Source organism: Drosophila grimshawi, unplaced genomic scaffold (genome assembly GCF_018153295.1).
Source record: "Drosophila grimshawi isolate 15287-2541.00 unplaced genomic scaffold, ASM1815329v1 contig_848, whole genome shotgun sequence".
NCBI classification, from domain to species: domain Eukaryota; kingdom Metazoa; phylum Arthropoda; class Insecta; order Diptera; family Drosophilidae; genus Drosophila; species Drosophila grimshawi.
Window position 1 is genome coordinate 14,048,565 of NW_025063692.1, and position 16,436 is coordinate 14,065,000.

Below are 16,436 nucleotides of genomic sequence, written 5' to 3' on the forward strand. Positions count from 1 at the left end.
GGCAGGTGGCACAATATATATAATATGGCGAATATAATTTGTGTTGCTTCCCAATTTATGGCACACATATTTCACTGAGGCAAACATTTCTTCCTACGTATTTGCTTGCCATTAGACTAGTTAGTTGGTTAGACTAAATTGTCCACTGATAAGCGACTGATTTACAAGTACAAATCCATTCAAGTCCAGAGTTTAGGTGTTTTATTTACAATTTACTCGATAAATTGATCGAAGTAGTAGTAGTTCTTGTAGTAGTAGTAGTAGTAGCTGCTCACTCATCTCATTGCTAGAGTTTCGCTGTGAGTTTCACATCGATAAGTCGATTACTCACTGGGTGTTTTTGGAAGACATTCATTTCACTGCATTAGTCAAAGCTGTACAGGGAAACGCAAACTTGGCCAAGACAAGACCAAATAAATGCATCGGATCAACAAATATTTAACAATTACTCACAAAACTGAGTCACGGTCAAATAGTCTCCACTTGGCTTTTGGTCACAAGCTTCGCATTTGGGTCTCTCCTTGCCTCTCGCTCTGTGTATGTGTGTGTGTGTGTGTGTGTGTGTGTGTGAGTGCGTCCAACTGTATGTCTGGCTAGGCATTGGGGCGCCGTTTGCATGCCAAGCACAAGCACCAGCACCAGCAAAGGTCCAATACGATAATTGGTGTTCATTATCAATGGGCAAATACAGCTCAATCCCAAAACCCTTTAAGTGATCAGCTCGCGGTTGGCGTTGAAACGTGGTTAATGTGGGTAGAGGGGAGGGGAATGAAGCGGGCACTTGTGTGTGGCACATGTCGTCGACATGCAGCGGAAATCCAAAACGGGACAGCAACAAACTTAGCTTAACAACTTTTTGGGCATGAACTTCCCGTTCGCTGCCAGACGAGTGCTTTCGCTTCTATACCCTGTATACCCTGTAATATGGCCGCTCCCTTTCAAATAAAGATATCTTATCAAATTCAGTAAGCTCAAATTTTCAATATTCTGAAATTTTCACATTGCTCTCAGAGTAAATACAAAAGTTATTTATCAACTTTGAGCAGCTTGCGATAATTACAGTGCAGCTTTTTGATAGGGTATCTTCCAGTTAAGCATTCTTGGCTAGACCATTCTTATTAGCTTTTTTTTTTTTTTTTTTTTAGTTTTGATCGGCGTTTACCCAACTACAAGTTGCCATGTACTTAACTTGTTTTTTGTTTTTTTTTTATGTTTTTTGTAATGGCTTTTTAATGGGCGCTGTACTTTGGCCAGGCAATCAATACACGCCGACACATACAATTGTATATACGCTAATAAAATATATATATATATATATATATATAGATATGAAATATAATAATATACAATGATCTTACGAGACGTGGCCAGACCTTCAACTGAGGAGTGCGTGGACCACAGCAAAGCGAACCGAAAGCGGGCTAAGCCTAATTAAACCGGAAGCATTAGATGACCGAGTTGGCCAAGTTGTAACTGAGGGCCAGCCAGTTGTACGGGCTTGTCTAATTCTCTCGTGCTCGTATCTACAATTTTCTGGTATCTGTTTAGATTTTTGAGTTTCCATTCCAGTTGTCACGCCCCGGCTTTTGTTATGTTTATTGTTTTAAAATTATACGTCAGAAACGAACAGAAATTATTGCTGGCCATAAATTAAAAAAAAGAGCAGATGCGTAGTTCTCGCAAGTCGCATTATTATATTTATTTTTTTTTTGGATTTTTGTATTTGGGCATTAGCATTTCGCCTTTTGCTTTTGGACGTCTCATTTCGTATGGAAATGTTCCGAAAAGCGTCCATTAAATAACCCATTGACTGGCCCCCACCAACTAACTCGCTTTATAAGGTTTCAGCTGCGTGGATGTGAATGTGAATGTGGATGTGGACGGGGATGTATGATCTGGCACACAGCTGCTGCCAATTTTTGAGTTTGTGTTTCTTCTGCTGCTTGTGGCACTTTCGTCGGTTTTTTTTGTTGCTGTTGCTGTTGCTGTTCTGTTCTGTTCAAAGGTAGAGCGGCGCGCAGACTCGCTGCCAATTAGTCTTTGGCCCGCTTTATGCTCTAATTAAACGATTATTATTCAATTACGGGCTTTTCATTCATTCCACTCATTCCACTCATACCATGCCAAACAACTTTGCCCTCTAAGTGTGATTTATGTGTGTCTGTTTGTGCAACGCCCACGCAATGATCCACGATCACACACGAATCTTGATCGTAATCGTTGGCGCCTTCGTTTCGTGTTCGGGCCCCGAGCTCGTCTTTCGGCTTTGCCTTCGGGTTTTTCACTATGCAGTCGAACTGAATTGTCAAATTATCTATTCTAATTGAAAAAATTGAAGAAAAAAAAGAGAAGAAAAAAACACCGCGCTGCCCCTGACGAACTTACTATCTAACGATATTACGATCCAAATGTTTCACATTGGACCCATTTCCCCTGGCGCGCAGTGCCAATCAATTTATGTCAAGCTCTTGATTGGTCAACCTCTTAGCCTCCCCATATACATATGTGCAACTTCCACAACCCCCCCGCTCGGCCTGCTCGATGCGTCGGTTAATGAAATTAGACAATCAACAGCAAGAGTCGAATAAAAAAGAAATAGTAGAACGAAAATTAAAATCACTTAATTAAATAATTTTTAATGTGTTTCATTGTGCGTTTAATTGTTGCCTTTGTTGCCCTTGTTGTTGTTGTTGTTCTTGTTGTTCTTGTTGTTGTTGGTTCTTAGGTATTTTTTGTTCGAATTTTTCGTTTTCGTTTTGTTTTTATTTTTTTGCTTTTTACGGCTGCTAGCTGCAGCTGAAGCAGCTGTCGTTCGTTAATTGCAAAGAATGGCCGTTTAGAGCTTGCTTCATCTTCATTATTCAAATTGGCATCTATTCTCGTTTCACATCTCTTAGTCGGGCTTCTGTGTGTTGCCGTTCTCCATGCCAAGTGGCATGGCAATTCGCATTCTGGAACTGTAGACTCACTCGACTCTTGCTCGAGATGAAGGCCATGCGATATGCGCTAATTGATCAGCAAACCACACAGCTGATCAACTGATCGACTGATCTTTGCCTCAATTGGAGTTTTGCTACTCGCTCACTTGAATTGCAAAACGAATAAATTGAGAAGCGTCAACAACATTTTTGGTGTGTGAATCGCCAAAAAAAACCGTGCTATCAATCTTGCCAAAGAACGGTGATATATGGGCTCACAAACGACCTTACAAATTAACTGATCACAAGTATATGTGACAAGGGAGTGAGAGCATCAAAGATTGTTTGATATCAGTTAATACAAAACGATTACTGATCAATGATCAATTGAATAGCAGGACAATGCCCAATTGTCCCAATACAAGCTTAATAATTGATTGCACTGATCCCACAAGGAAGCTGTTTAGATGTCAATCAACATGTACAACGAATCGATCAAGTGATCGAAGAGTAAAGCAGCCCTAACACCAGATATTTAATTGCTTATATTGCCGTCTATCACTCGACCGATCAAGAGCTAGCAAGCCCTGCCATAGATCAACATATTTGTTCATGTTACGTGCCAAGGCTGAGGCTGAAAATACAAATTGCTATCTTATGTCAATGGGTTAACAAACAAACAAACAAACAAACAAACACACAGACAAACACACAGACAAACAGACAGACAAACAAGCGATCTAACAAAAGAAGCGTACACAGACACGCGGCACTTACGATGACAGTATTATAAATCTTATGACTGCTAATGAGACTCGTTAAACACAGTCACATTCATTCTAGACTTCATTTGATGTCTTTCTGTGCATTCGTATCATATGAATATACATATAGTAAAAAAGTTATTAGCAACACGTTGTACAAATGCTTATTTTTTTATTGGCAAAAGCTGGCTGTATAAAAAATCCATGAGTTTTAAGCGATGGCGATGACGATGAGCTGTAAAGCATTTTGCATTTCATTAATTACACAACAACTTTTATTCAATGTAATTCGACTTCAATTCCGATTCTCATTAAATCCCAAATCAATTTTTAAACTTCAGCTGGAATTGTGTGCAACACATCAGCTTTTTTAATGAGCTTGGAAAACGATTTCAATTCGATTAGAAACTATACATTCCTATTCAAAATCAAATATTTATTTTTTACGGCTTAAGCATTTTAATCTTTAAACAAAGCTTATTGCAACTTTGTGCCAATGTATTATTAGTTGATACTTTTGTTTGATATCAAGACCCACCATAGAACGACTTTTCTATAAAAGCTACATTGTTATTTCTACAGTCTTAACTAAGGACTAAAAATACGATTTTTTCCAGTTCCTCTGCTCAGTTTGGGGATTGTGAATACAGCATTTTTACTTGTTTTACCATTTCGATGTGCGCCAAATGCAAGTCTCTGTTCAGGTTTTAACTTGCATTTCAAGTCAGCTGCTTGGCTTTACGAGCTTTACGAGCTCCTCTTTTTAGTAGCTCTCTAAATAGGCACACTAAATTTGCTGTTAATTGCAGCTAATTGAGCTTTTGCACATTTCAATGCAAAATTTTGTGAAAATTCGCACAAAATAACCAAACGTCCAACATTTGTTTGCGCATTATTTATTTATGTTTTTTCCTTTGCTGTATTTTTTGTGTTTTTTTGTGAGTAATTTTTGTGTTTTTTTTTGTAGTTAACTGCTGCTGGCTTTACGCTCAACGGTTTTTGGCATTTCAAACAAATTAATGCCATTAAAGATGGCAAACAGCAATGCAATTTGAAAGGCCGTAATCCTCCTCACAAATGTTGCAAATTAGGTAGCTCTTTCAATTATTTAGTTAAACAACTCTCTGTGAGGTTACGAATAGCAAATATCGAATTCTGAACACTGAGCACTGAGCACTGAAATACAGTCAGCGGCTGCAAAATACACACACGAAAAACCAAATAAACAAAACGTCTTTCGTTTTGGTCTTTGTCGTCGTTTGCTTTCAAGATTAAAGCCAAATTAATGGACAGGCTAAAGAGAGGGGGAGCAGTCGGCGGACTAGCAATGGCACCCCTTCCCTCGCCACCCCCAGCCTCTTGTCACTCTTTCACGCTTCCCCCAAAAAAAAACAAAAAAATTTGTTGTGAGTTTGCCTAAAAAATTGGCGCTACCTACGCGCGTTTGTTTTTAGCGTCTTTGTGTTTTTTTTTTGTTTGTATATTTTTCACGTCTTGTCTTCGGCTATTTTTTATGTTTGTCTTCATTTTGGTTTTCTTACTTTTTTGTCTTCTGTTTTCGCGATGATTCATTCGCCGGTCGTCCGCCAATTTAAGCTAATAGCGCGCTATGGAACGATGTCTGAGTGGTCGGCTCGGAGGGGGGAGTGAGCGGAGCGTGAGGACAGGCGCTTAATCAATAATCATCAATCGTCTTACACACAGCAAATAACCAAAATATTCAATGGAAGCGTGGGGAATAAGCTATGTGGTGTGTGTATGTGTGTGTGTGTGTGTGTGTGTAGTTGTAGTTGCTATTCAAAAAATGGTATCGGTGGGAGGGGGGGGGGGGGGTTGCCACATAATGGATGACCATAAGCTGCAATTATTGATGGGCGTAAGCACACAGCCTCGCTTTATTTGATTACAACAAATGCTGTTAGTTGGTTGAGCACATTTTGTGAATACACTCAACACTCGAATGTGAGTGTACCATGTACCATGTACCATGTACCATGTACCATGTACCATGTACCGTGTACCATGCCTGTTTAGCTATTAACTTGTTGTTACACTATCACAATCAGCACTAACCGTTTCCACTTGTTGCCTCTTCTCATTGCAGCCAATCGCTTGTGCCTTTTATGGTAAGTAAGAGTTCCAGCAAAGATCTTAAAACAAAAAACAGAATATGAAATTTTATCAGGTGTATGCGTGATAAAAAGCGACTCATCAGACACCCATTAATTATGGAGCTAAGTGTGTATAATTTGATTGATGTTAACTGTTTGAGGTGTTGGCAGAGATCTGTTTTTTGTTTGTAAGAAATAAAAATAGAAATATATAAAAGATAAATTTGATTAAAAACATAACTTCAAGTAATATTGAACTGAAAACTGTGTAATGATGTCTTATAAAAAGATGATCACACATAATGTAATACATATAAACAGGGTGTCAAATCGAAACAAATTTAGGTGCCGATTCTGGTACGTGAAGTACACAAATTTCGATATTTTATCCAACTTTTCTATGGTATTCGTTTATTTATTGGTAACTAGATTTTGATACAAAATAAGTGCAACTGACTGCGAAATATTCTCAGTCGTTTCTTTCAATTTATAATGAAATTTGAGGTGTGATGTCTGCAAGGGTATGTTATCTTCGACCTAACCGAAACGGCAATTCCTTCATGTTATACACTAATCCCAATAAAAATGGGTAAAAAAAGGGTTTTTTTTTATCAGGGTCAACATCCGAGTCGACCTAGATATGTGCGTCTGTTTAGCCAATCGAATTTGGAATATAATTTCACGTAAACTGAAACATATTCATATATAATTGTTGCCTTTAAGGGATAATATCAGTTAGGATTTGTGAGTTTGAAAAAGAAGTGAATTAGTTTCGAATTGCGATCAATGTGTAAACATGGGGTTCCTATTCCGATTCGAATACCGATTTGACAAATAATATAAAATGTTTGGCATTTAGTTGCTGCACAATTGAATTCAATTAGCCATTTTGTATTCAATTAGCCAAATCAAATGCATTTAACAAGTGTGAATTTGAATTTGAGTTCAATGCATTAATTTCCATTTCAATTGCATGTCTAATATTATTTATTGATGACGCTGCCCGCTGTTTACATGTTAGGCCATTGCCCGTTTTGCCCGGTTGTCCATTTTATCCATGCATATATCTATCTATCTGTTCAATGTAAACATGCTGCCAAATGATTTTTGCTAAATTTAGTGATTCACCACACCACACCCCATCCCCCCTCCCTCCATCCTGCCAATTGCAGCTAAGTCACAGCTTCCTGGAGAAACCCGCAAAATAAAATCGCGTATACATTGAAGCGTTGTGCCTCGAAATCAATCAAAGGCAGCTAATTTGGTGCTGCACGCAATCAATATGGGGCAGCTGCCACAATGCACGTCAGCCCCAAGGTGTGGCAGGCACGCACGCATCGGAAACAAAATGTTGTGACTGCAATGCAAACAAACTGGGAGGGGTCCAGCAGACACTGAGGCGCCAGTTGAGTATCCTTGTACGGGCGACTCCTGCTGCTGCCAGCTGCTGTGTCAGCTGCTGTTTGTGCCTCTCTGTGTGTGTGTGTGTGTGTGTGTGGCATTTGCCCCAAATGGCGTCAAATCAATCAAAAAACGCGCTCAGCGCACAAATTTTGCTTGCTGGCTGCGCTTGCGAGTTACGCGCAATTTAACCTGTCTGCCAATTTGCAGTTCTCTCTATCGCTCGCTAGCTCAATTATCATAATTGCGCCCACACACACGAGTACACACGCACACACACACACACACAGACACACACACACACACATACATAGAGACAGGCAAACTTGGGGCTGAGATGATAATGTCGGCGCCAGCATTTCCGCTTTTATTAACGACGCTACGTCGTCTACTTCTTTGGCTCAGCCCCACTGCCAACCCCCACTGCCCCTGCCTCTGCCACACACACACACACACAGACATCCCCAAGCAACGCCTATACATCTCTGGCTGAAGCACACACCCAGCGTACCCAGCGTATCCAGCGTTTGTCGTCGTTTGGGTTCGTGTGTGGGTGCTATCCATGTCTAAGTCCATGTCCATGTTGTGGCTGCCTGACACGCACAATTAAGTGCTCGCTCTCACTCTCACTCTCACTTGTCCTCACTCTGCCTCTCTCTCCCTCACTCTCTCACTCACTCTCTGTCTCTCTGTCTCTCTCACACACTTTTTGTTCGACTCAAGGATAACGATACACGGATAAACGCGCTTCAGGCGACGACTGCAGCTTTTCTTTTTCAAAATCAAATCAAATAAAATAAAATTTACTACGCTCTCGCACGCTTCATGTTTTATATATATATATATATATATATGTATACATATATATACATATATATACATATCTCCACTCCAACCCCTTACGCCTTATCCAATCCCTGACATCGCCAACTCTTGCCAGCAAATTTGTTGAAATATATTGAAATGTTCAACGCTGGCGTCGTCGCTGTGGCGCTCGTATTCATTTTCATTTTCATTTTCATTTTGGTTTTTGGGTTTTTCGTTTCGTTTCGTTTCGTTTCGTTTTTCGACTATTTTTATATCTATTTAACATTTTGATTTCCGTTTCGCCTTAATGCACTTGACCTTCAGCCAAAAACGAACAGCAACAGCAACAAAAATCATATAAAATCTGTTTCTGCTTCTGTTTCTGCTTCTGCGTTTGCGTTTGTTCTCTTAAGTTCTATATTCATATGGAGAGACATATTCCATTGCTGACTTTTGCATCCATCGCAGTCCAAGCGAATCAGCAACAGCAACAGCAACAGCAACAGCAGGCTTCCGGGCAAACAAATTCTCTAAATTGCAATAATCATTTTAATTAATTATCTCAGCGTGTATTTAAACAAATCACATTATGAATTTCAATTTCCATTTACTACCTTATTTGCAAGTCAACTCTCTTGTTAATTAATATATATTTGTATATGTATTTCATTTTCCCGACAAACTGTGTCACACACTATCAAAACTAGAATTGAATACATTTTTAGCATTTGAATATTTATACAATATTGAAGCTAGCCTTTGTTTAACTTGCACCCTCAACATCAATTTCCATTAATATTCGTTTTCAGGTCGACATTGTGTATTTATTTTAGTCAAATTACTCATTCAATACAATGTTCTTTGAGCCATCATTTCAACAATTCATATTGCAGCTCAAGTTGCATGTCTTCGTTTTTGTTTTCTTTATTTTTTGTTTTGTTTTTTTAACAAAAAACTTTAAGCAATATAAATTTGCAACATTTGATTCAATGACTACAAATTTTTCTAGAAAATAGCCTCGCATGACAAAAGGCCACGTTACATGCTTCCTCACTATTGTTGGCATAACATTGTAACATTTCCAGTGTAAATTCCATTAGGATTATATTACCAGTCACACACACACACACACACACACACACACACATACACAAGCACAATGTTAAATGGGAAGCCACAAAAGTTGCGCTGTCCCATAAACAAGGAGAATTTTCTTTTATTATCCTTGGCAGAGAGTTGGCAGCGAGGACACACATACAGAGCACAAGCGTAAAAAGTTCAAATGGATTAGGGCCAAGCTGCAAGCGGAAGCCTGACAAGGCGTTGGCTAACACATACACACACACACACACACACACACATAGATGAGCTGTTGTGTTATGCGTGCCAAGCAAACTGACTGGGATATGTGTCAAGGACATGCGGTAACAGAGCGACAAGTCGGTTCACATTTCGCTATATATGACTGTGCACGCATGCGTGTGTGTGTGTGTGTGTGTGTGTGTGTGTGTGTGTGTGTGTGTGTGTGTGTGTGTGGAGGCTATAACACACACTGTAAAGTGTAGGCGTGCCTAACTGCAGTTAACACACACACACACACACAGCTGTCACACTCGCACACCTTCTGCTCCTGCTCTCAGCTTGCCGCCTAGCGACATTCGGGACACATTTGGGGCACACACACTAATTGATATTTTCACAGTTCTGCTTTCCATCCCCATTATTCTTCATTCTTTATCTTTTTGCTTTCTGCTTTTCAGCTTTTCTTTTTTGGCGCGCCCATTCGCATAAATTTTCAAAATTTTGTTTCTACTCTCAAGAGACGACGGTTGGTTGATGTGTGAACACTCCCAGTTGCCAGCTTGCCACTTCGAGTGGATTAGAATGACGATGAGCCTGGTCTGCCTGGTTGTTGGTCAAATGTGAAAATAGGTTAACCAATCGTACACATGATCAAGATTATAATAAGAATCTTTAGTTGAATTTACTTTCCTAGCATGGCAACTCAGTTGCTGTCACCTCCTCATTGAACTCAATGCTCTGTTGCAAGTAAACTGTATTGGTGCAGATGTATGTAGGTATGTAGGTATGTGGGTATTCCAAGTATAGCCAAAGCTTCCTCTTGCCATGATCAAGAAAATCTCAACTACTTGGAATTTGTATTTGATATTAATGAATGAGTTTTCCTGCTATACAAAATTCAAATATTATGTAGTCGCTTTATCTTCGCAGCGCAATTCTATAGAATGCCACTGGATAATCTCTTTTTCCCTCTCTCTCTCTCTCTCCATCTCTCTCTGACTCTTTCATCTTTCTCTCTCTCTCTCTTTTCTGGGCTGCGAACGCGTGCGCTGTGTAAACAACATTATTTGGCCAATGTGCTGTTTATTTAGCAAAGGCCGCTTTGCCACGAGATGCACGATTCGCTTGTGCATGTTGAATGCCAGAGTTGAACATAACATTTCCTAGAACATTTCCAATATTGTATTTTACAACTGGCAGCTGGCAATGGGCAAGTGGCAGCTGAACAGCCAACTCTGTTGCTGCTGGACCCACAGAAAACCACCGAGCTGGAGGCGCTTACAAAGCGTCGCAGTCGGACAGCATTTCCATAAGATTAATTATGTATATATATATATATATATATTTAGATGTGTGTGTGTGTGTGTGTGTGTGTGTGTGTGTGTGTGTGTGTTGCTCTTTCCATTTTGGCCGTTTCTTGATGCTCGTTTGCAATAAATAAACACAATAAACAATTTTAATGCGAATTCCTTCATAAAAATCATGTCGACGGCCTCCGTTCATCATCAACATCAGCAGCAAAATCAGCAGCAACATTAGCAGCAGCAACGGATGCTCATTATGATATAGTTCATAATGATGATGCTGTTGCTGTTGATGATGCTGCTGCTGACAGCTGTCGCATGGCAATGACAGCCCCCAAACGAGAGCCACAGATACATAGATACAAATGTATCTAAAACGTTCAAATTCCAAATAACAAAACGAGGTGTGAAAAGTGTATTAAATGTCTTTACACAAAATCCCAAAAGGCCACATAGTAAAAAAGAGCTCAAGCAATTGCTTGATAAAATTCCTCCAAAATAGTTAAAGCAACATACACACAAACAGCACACTCATAAATATCAATAAATTAAAAGGCGAACAGTGCAGGCCAAGCTAATAGGCTCCGCACACTGATAATGTCAGTGACGGCGGCTATAATCAACATAAATCGCTTTGATGTCACACATGTATTAAGACTCGAAATTAATTAGATTTTCTCAGCTGGCAAAAACCACAAAAACATTAATGAGAATAACTACATTTTTTTTGCTGAAGATAAGAATTTTGTATGCCTTTTCTTTTTTTATTCATTTATTTTTATATTTTTGTTTTTTTTTTTGTTTTTTTTTTTTTGGTTTTTGACATGACAGCAGCAGCAACAAGAACAATTTTGACAACAAACTTTAACAGCAACAACCACAGAACCACGGAGCATGCACAGCAGCAACTGATAAGCTGATGATAAAACCAAAAAAGTGTAATGAAAGTTGTGATTGTGAACGTCCTTGCAATGGGCACAGCACACACACACACACACACACACACACACACGCACACACGCACACAGAGCACCTGCGCTTATCTGATAAGTGACTAACGGTAAACGGTGCGTGGGTTAAATGCCCGACTAGATACGCATAAATACATACAAAACACCTGTTCTACACAGAGATATGACTTACAGCTATATAAGCTAAAAGATAACTGCACACTGAGCGAAATTCAAGTGCCTTTCTATACAAAAATCATCGAAAGCAGTAAATGATACGAGTAGATTTGACAAACCTGACAAACTTATTCATGAAATATTCAAATTTGTATACAATCCATAATTTAAAAAAAAATGTATATAAGCAATTTGAATGTTATTTAATTAATCGAACCGTTTTCATTAGCTGCATTTTTTTTAATGCGATTTCAAAAGAGTTTGGACTTTTAATAGGCCTAGTTAAAGTTAATCTACAATGATTAATAGCCCAATTTTCTACAGTCACATTCTGTACTCAATATAGTAAATTACAAGAATAGTTTACATTAAATATAATTAAATATGAAAACAATCGATAATTTCTCAATTTGAGACCCGATTTGTCGCTGTGTATGCACACACATTCTTATGTAGACGCCAAGTATCTGATAGTCCTACCTTTGTTATAATATATATATATATATGAATCTTTGTAAATATGTATGTGTGTTTTAGGTGCGTTGACGCATTCTTTACACATATTTAGATATACATGTATATTGCTTATCGCATTGTTGTGCACTTTGCTGACTCATCCATTTAAGTTGCATTTTATGGTGCAATTTATCGATAAATTCATATTTAGCTTTACATATTTAAAGTTTGCCAAAGAAATGCACAATGAACGCGTCTCAGAACTATTTGTACTATTATTGGGCGAGCGTATCGTTTACGCAATTCCCATTCCAATTCGCATATCAAATTGATAAACTGTTATCGAAAATATATATAATCGAATACATATACGATGCACATCTACACATGTGGAGGCAATTCACACACAAATCTAGTTCGAGTTGCGTTTTGTTTTCTCTTCCAGCAATATTCGACTATTTTGACTTGTGGAACTCAGATAATCGATAACATTCCTCAACGCTGCGGATGTGCTTTCGCTGTGTCGACGCATACGAGTACATCTACATTTTATCTTAATGCTTATGGCCTGCTTCGCTCACTTAAGCATATTTCCATAAATTTGCCATTTCATAATTCGTTCGTACCACGCTGTATGTGTTTCATTTATTTCATATTTCATTTCATTTTTTTTTTTTTTTTTTTTGGTTCTGTAATTTGCTACGCTCTGTTTTCAGTTTTCTCAAGTTTTTAGCTTTGAGTTCGTAAATTTAACGCAGAAAACGTGCACAGAAATGTTTTCAACTGTAGAACTTGTGTGTGCCACGCGTTTCCCATAAGTTAGTGGAACTGGGCATTTTTCCAAACCGCCCTCCACTGTTCCCATTCCCCATAACAGAAAAAAAATATAAGTCATGAAAACAGGACATTTTTGGCACAACGACTGTGCCCCATTGGGGTAGGCAGTCAGTCGCGCGCGAGGCAACATGCAGGGGCAAGTGGTGGGGGTAGTTGCCGCAGGGCGCGGCCATCAGCGATCAACTCGCAGGCGGTCCGCAGTTGAATGTGCGAAATTCTTGCGGAGTTTTTGTGCGCGTTTAATTTTTATAACATTTTTATGTGTTCTCTGTGGATGTGCATGCTAAACACAGAACTGCTCCCTCCCCGCTCCCCCCATCACTTCCCCCACCTGCCCACAACACACACAGTCCTCTCCGCCCGCCCGGCGTGCGGCTCTTAAGTGAATAATAAATTAATTGAATAGCCACGCGGCCCATTTTTGGGTCCGGCTCCAGCTATGGAAATGTACGGGGCTTCGGGCTTCGGACTTCGGGCTTCGGGCTTCTCTCGGGCCCTTAAGTTCTGTTCGCGGTGCGGGGTCTGCGCGTACGCTTCTTTCTATGGCCCATTCGTAAACTTTTATGTTAATAGGGAAGTTTTTATAACGCTGTCAACCCACCCATGCAGCGTCATAAAGCCAAACACCCCCAACCCCCGGCCCCAGCCCAACCCCCGACCACATCAGTCTTTAAGCGCGGCCCCGTCGCAGTTGCAGCAGCTAATCAAAAACAGATACATTATCTGAAAATGCTTTAATTAAAGTGTACATTTTTCGAGGCGCTCTGAATAATAAGAAAGCTTTAGACACGCCCACACGAGACCAGCAGGGGCAGTATTGGATGGGTCGTGTGGTATGTCTGTGAATTGTCGACGCCGAATCAATGACACTTAATTAGAAAATAGCTAACTTTATATGTATGTTGGATCGGATTGAGGGTGGCGGGCTGGCGGGCTGGTGGGCTGGTGGGTTGCTACAGACTGGCCCATTAATGCGGCAATTTTGTATCTAACAGATACTTTTGCTATTGCACGTCTTCTGTTTGCGTTTGGCTCGTGCCCGGACTCTGGCGATTGTTTGGCTTTGACAATGCTTTTAATTAAGCCAACTGAGAACTGAGGACAACAACAACAACAGCAAGTCTCTCACAATGCCAGTTATTTTTATGAGCCCACCTCTCCATCCCTAAACACACTCACACACACACACACACACACCAAACACACATACGTAGAACAGTCTAGAAGTTCTTTTTGGCCAAAGTGCAAAAAAGAAGGAAAGAAAAAGAAACACTAACAAAGCTTTTATGTAAGCAGCCAGTGATTGGTTTCATTCTTTATCTCTATCTCTATCTTTATCTGTCTCTCTCTCTCTGTCTCTCTCTCTCTCGCTCTCTCTATCTCTCACTCCCTCTTACTCAAACTCTTTGTTCATTTTTTTGACCGCTCGAAGGCATTGAATTCAATACGTATTTCACAGTTAAACGATATTTATTTGCTATTACATACTGCAAAAACAATTCGATATTCGATATTCGATTATTATCGATACAGTACAGATTGAGTGCTGGCCAATTACGTCTTCAAATATGATGAGCTTTTTCCCAAAACACTTAAGTGATACGCATTGCGTACAATACGCAATTCGTTAATAATTTGCATTTGCAGACTGACAAAAAGAAATTCGATATTCGATTAAAATCGATGCATACATTTATAAGAGTTTCCGATATCAGGAAAACACATCCATTAAGTGATTAAATTGTTTCCCTTCTTCTGTCTCGATCAAAGTATTTTGAAACTCATATATAGATATGTATACATATATATATATATATATATATATATATATATATAAATCACTTTAAATGCGATCTGCTGTATTGTGTCAGTTTCGTAATTTTTGTCCGTTTTTTCTCGATTTTCGCTCGTTTTGGACGTACGTTCGCTCGAATCGTGTGAAATGTGGAGTGCAGCTCAGGCACGTACAGCAAACAAAAAGCAACAACAACAACAACAGCAACAACAGCAACAACAATAACAGCAACAACAACAGCAATAGTACAGTCACAGTCACAGTCACAGAGAGCATGATAAAAATGTTAAATACTTAACAAATTGTTTAAATATCATAAGCATGTGCATTATATTTTGGGATTGCACACGATTCCCCGCCGATCCGATCCGATGAATATGCTGTATGCTCGTACCCAAGTGGCGCTTGCCTCGACTTCAACTGGACACAACAAATCAATGTTGCACTCGTAATACTTAATATAAAATAATAAAATAATAATAACAATAATGAGTATGCATATGAGTGTTATACAATTTGCCACTGAATTACTTCATGCACATTTCACATTGCCGTTTTTTTTTTTTCTTGCTGTATTCCGAGGAAGACACAATAAATTTATTTAATAATTATCGAACGAAATGTTGTGGTTTTTTTTAGTCAGTTCATGTGACTCACTTCGCAATTTGTATAGCATTGTTTATTGTTGTTACTATATATTTATATATATATTTATATATATGTATATTATTATTATTATAATTATTTGATTTATTTTCGGGTTTTCAAGTTTTTTATAGATCGCTTCGAATGTATACATACAGACATACTTTGAATAACTTTATCTTAACATTTTAATTCACTTACTCACCAAATATATATTTTGGGGGAAAAAAAAATACCAATGCAAATTATTGAATGGATTAATTGATCGATGAATCCATTTCATGATTATAGCTAATATTTCCATCGATAACATATTGCAAATGTACTTTAAACATTTAATCACTCATAGAAACATCAAATCTATTAATTTGGATATACTCTTTACTTAATAAGCTTCGATTTGATTGAGGGAGCAATCGATGAGCCGCATTAGCTGATTGTCAATTAAGGTTTGCCCTTAATATGTATTCACGTGCAATGTGCATTTATCGCTTGCATGGTGCGCTATCTCCGCATTTCCAACTGATCGAGCAAACAATGCTGTAATCAAGAAATGCCAGCGAATCAGCAAATCAACAAGAGACAACGAGCCGGGCGATAAGCACACAAGAAAACGCTAACAAAAAAAAAAAAGAAAACAAAAAAAAAGAAGAAGAAGAAAACAAAACTCACTATGGAATTTTAATGGCTAAAAAAAAAAAAAAAAAATGAAAAAAGCAAGTACGAGGTGTCAGTTGCCCTGCTGGGCTGTTTGCCAGCTGTCGGCTCTTCTTCTTTAACATTGATTCGGTTATCGATTAGCAATCGAAACAAGTCAAGCGATTGTCAACAGCTTGCGCAAGTCACAACTGCACAAAGTTTCAGCTGACAACGCTGCGTATGCGCAATGTGCAGCCAGCTGCCGTGACCTCAAAAGTCAATTCTAGAGGAACGGACAACCGGACTGGCCTAGTGGCAAGGGGGGTACTG

At 39.0% G+C, this 16,436-nt stretch overlaps 1 long non-coding RNA gene across 1 annotated transcript in view; it reads left to right on the forward strand.

Moving 5' to 3' along the window:
- Positions 1 to 16,436, forward strand: part of LOC116805623 — a 37,054-nt gene that overhangs the window by 17,837 nt on the left and 2,781 nt on the right. The window contains exon 2 of the long non-coding RNA XR_004365296.2: positions 5,787 to 5,808. This is a non-coding gene — a long non-coding RNA (uncharacterized LOC116805623). The remainder of the gene's footprint in view (positions 1 to 5,786; positions 5,809 to 16,436) is intronic.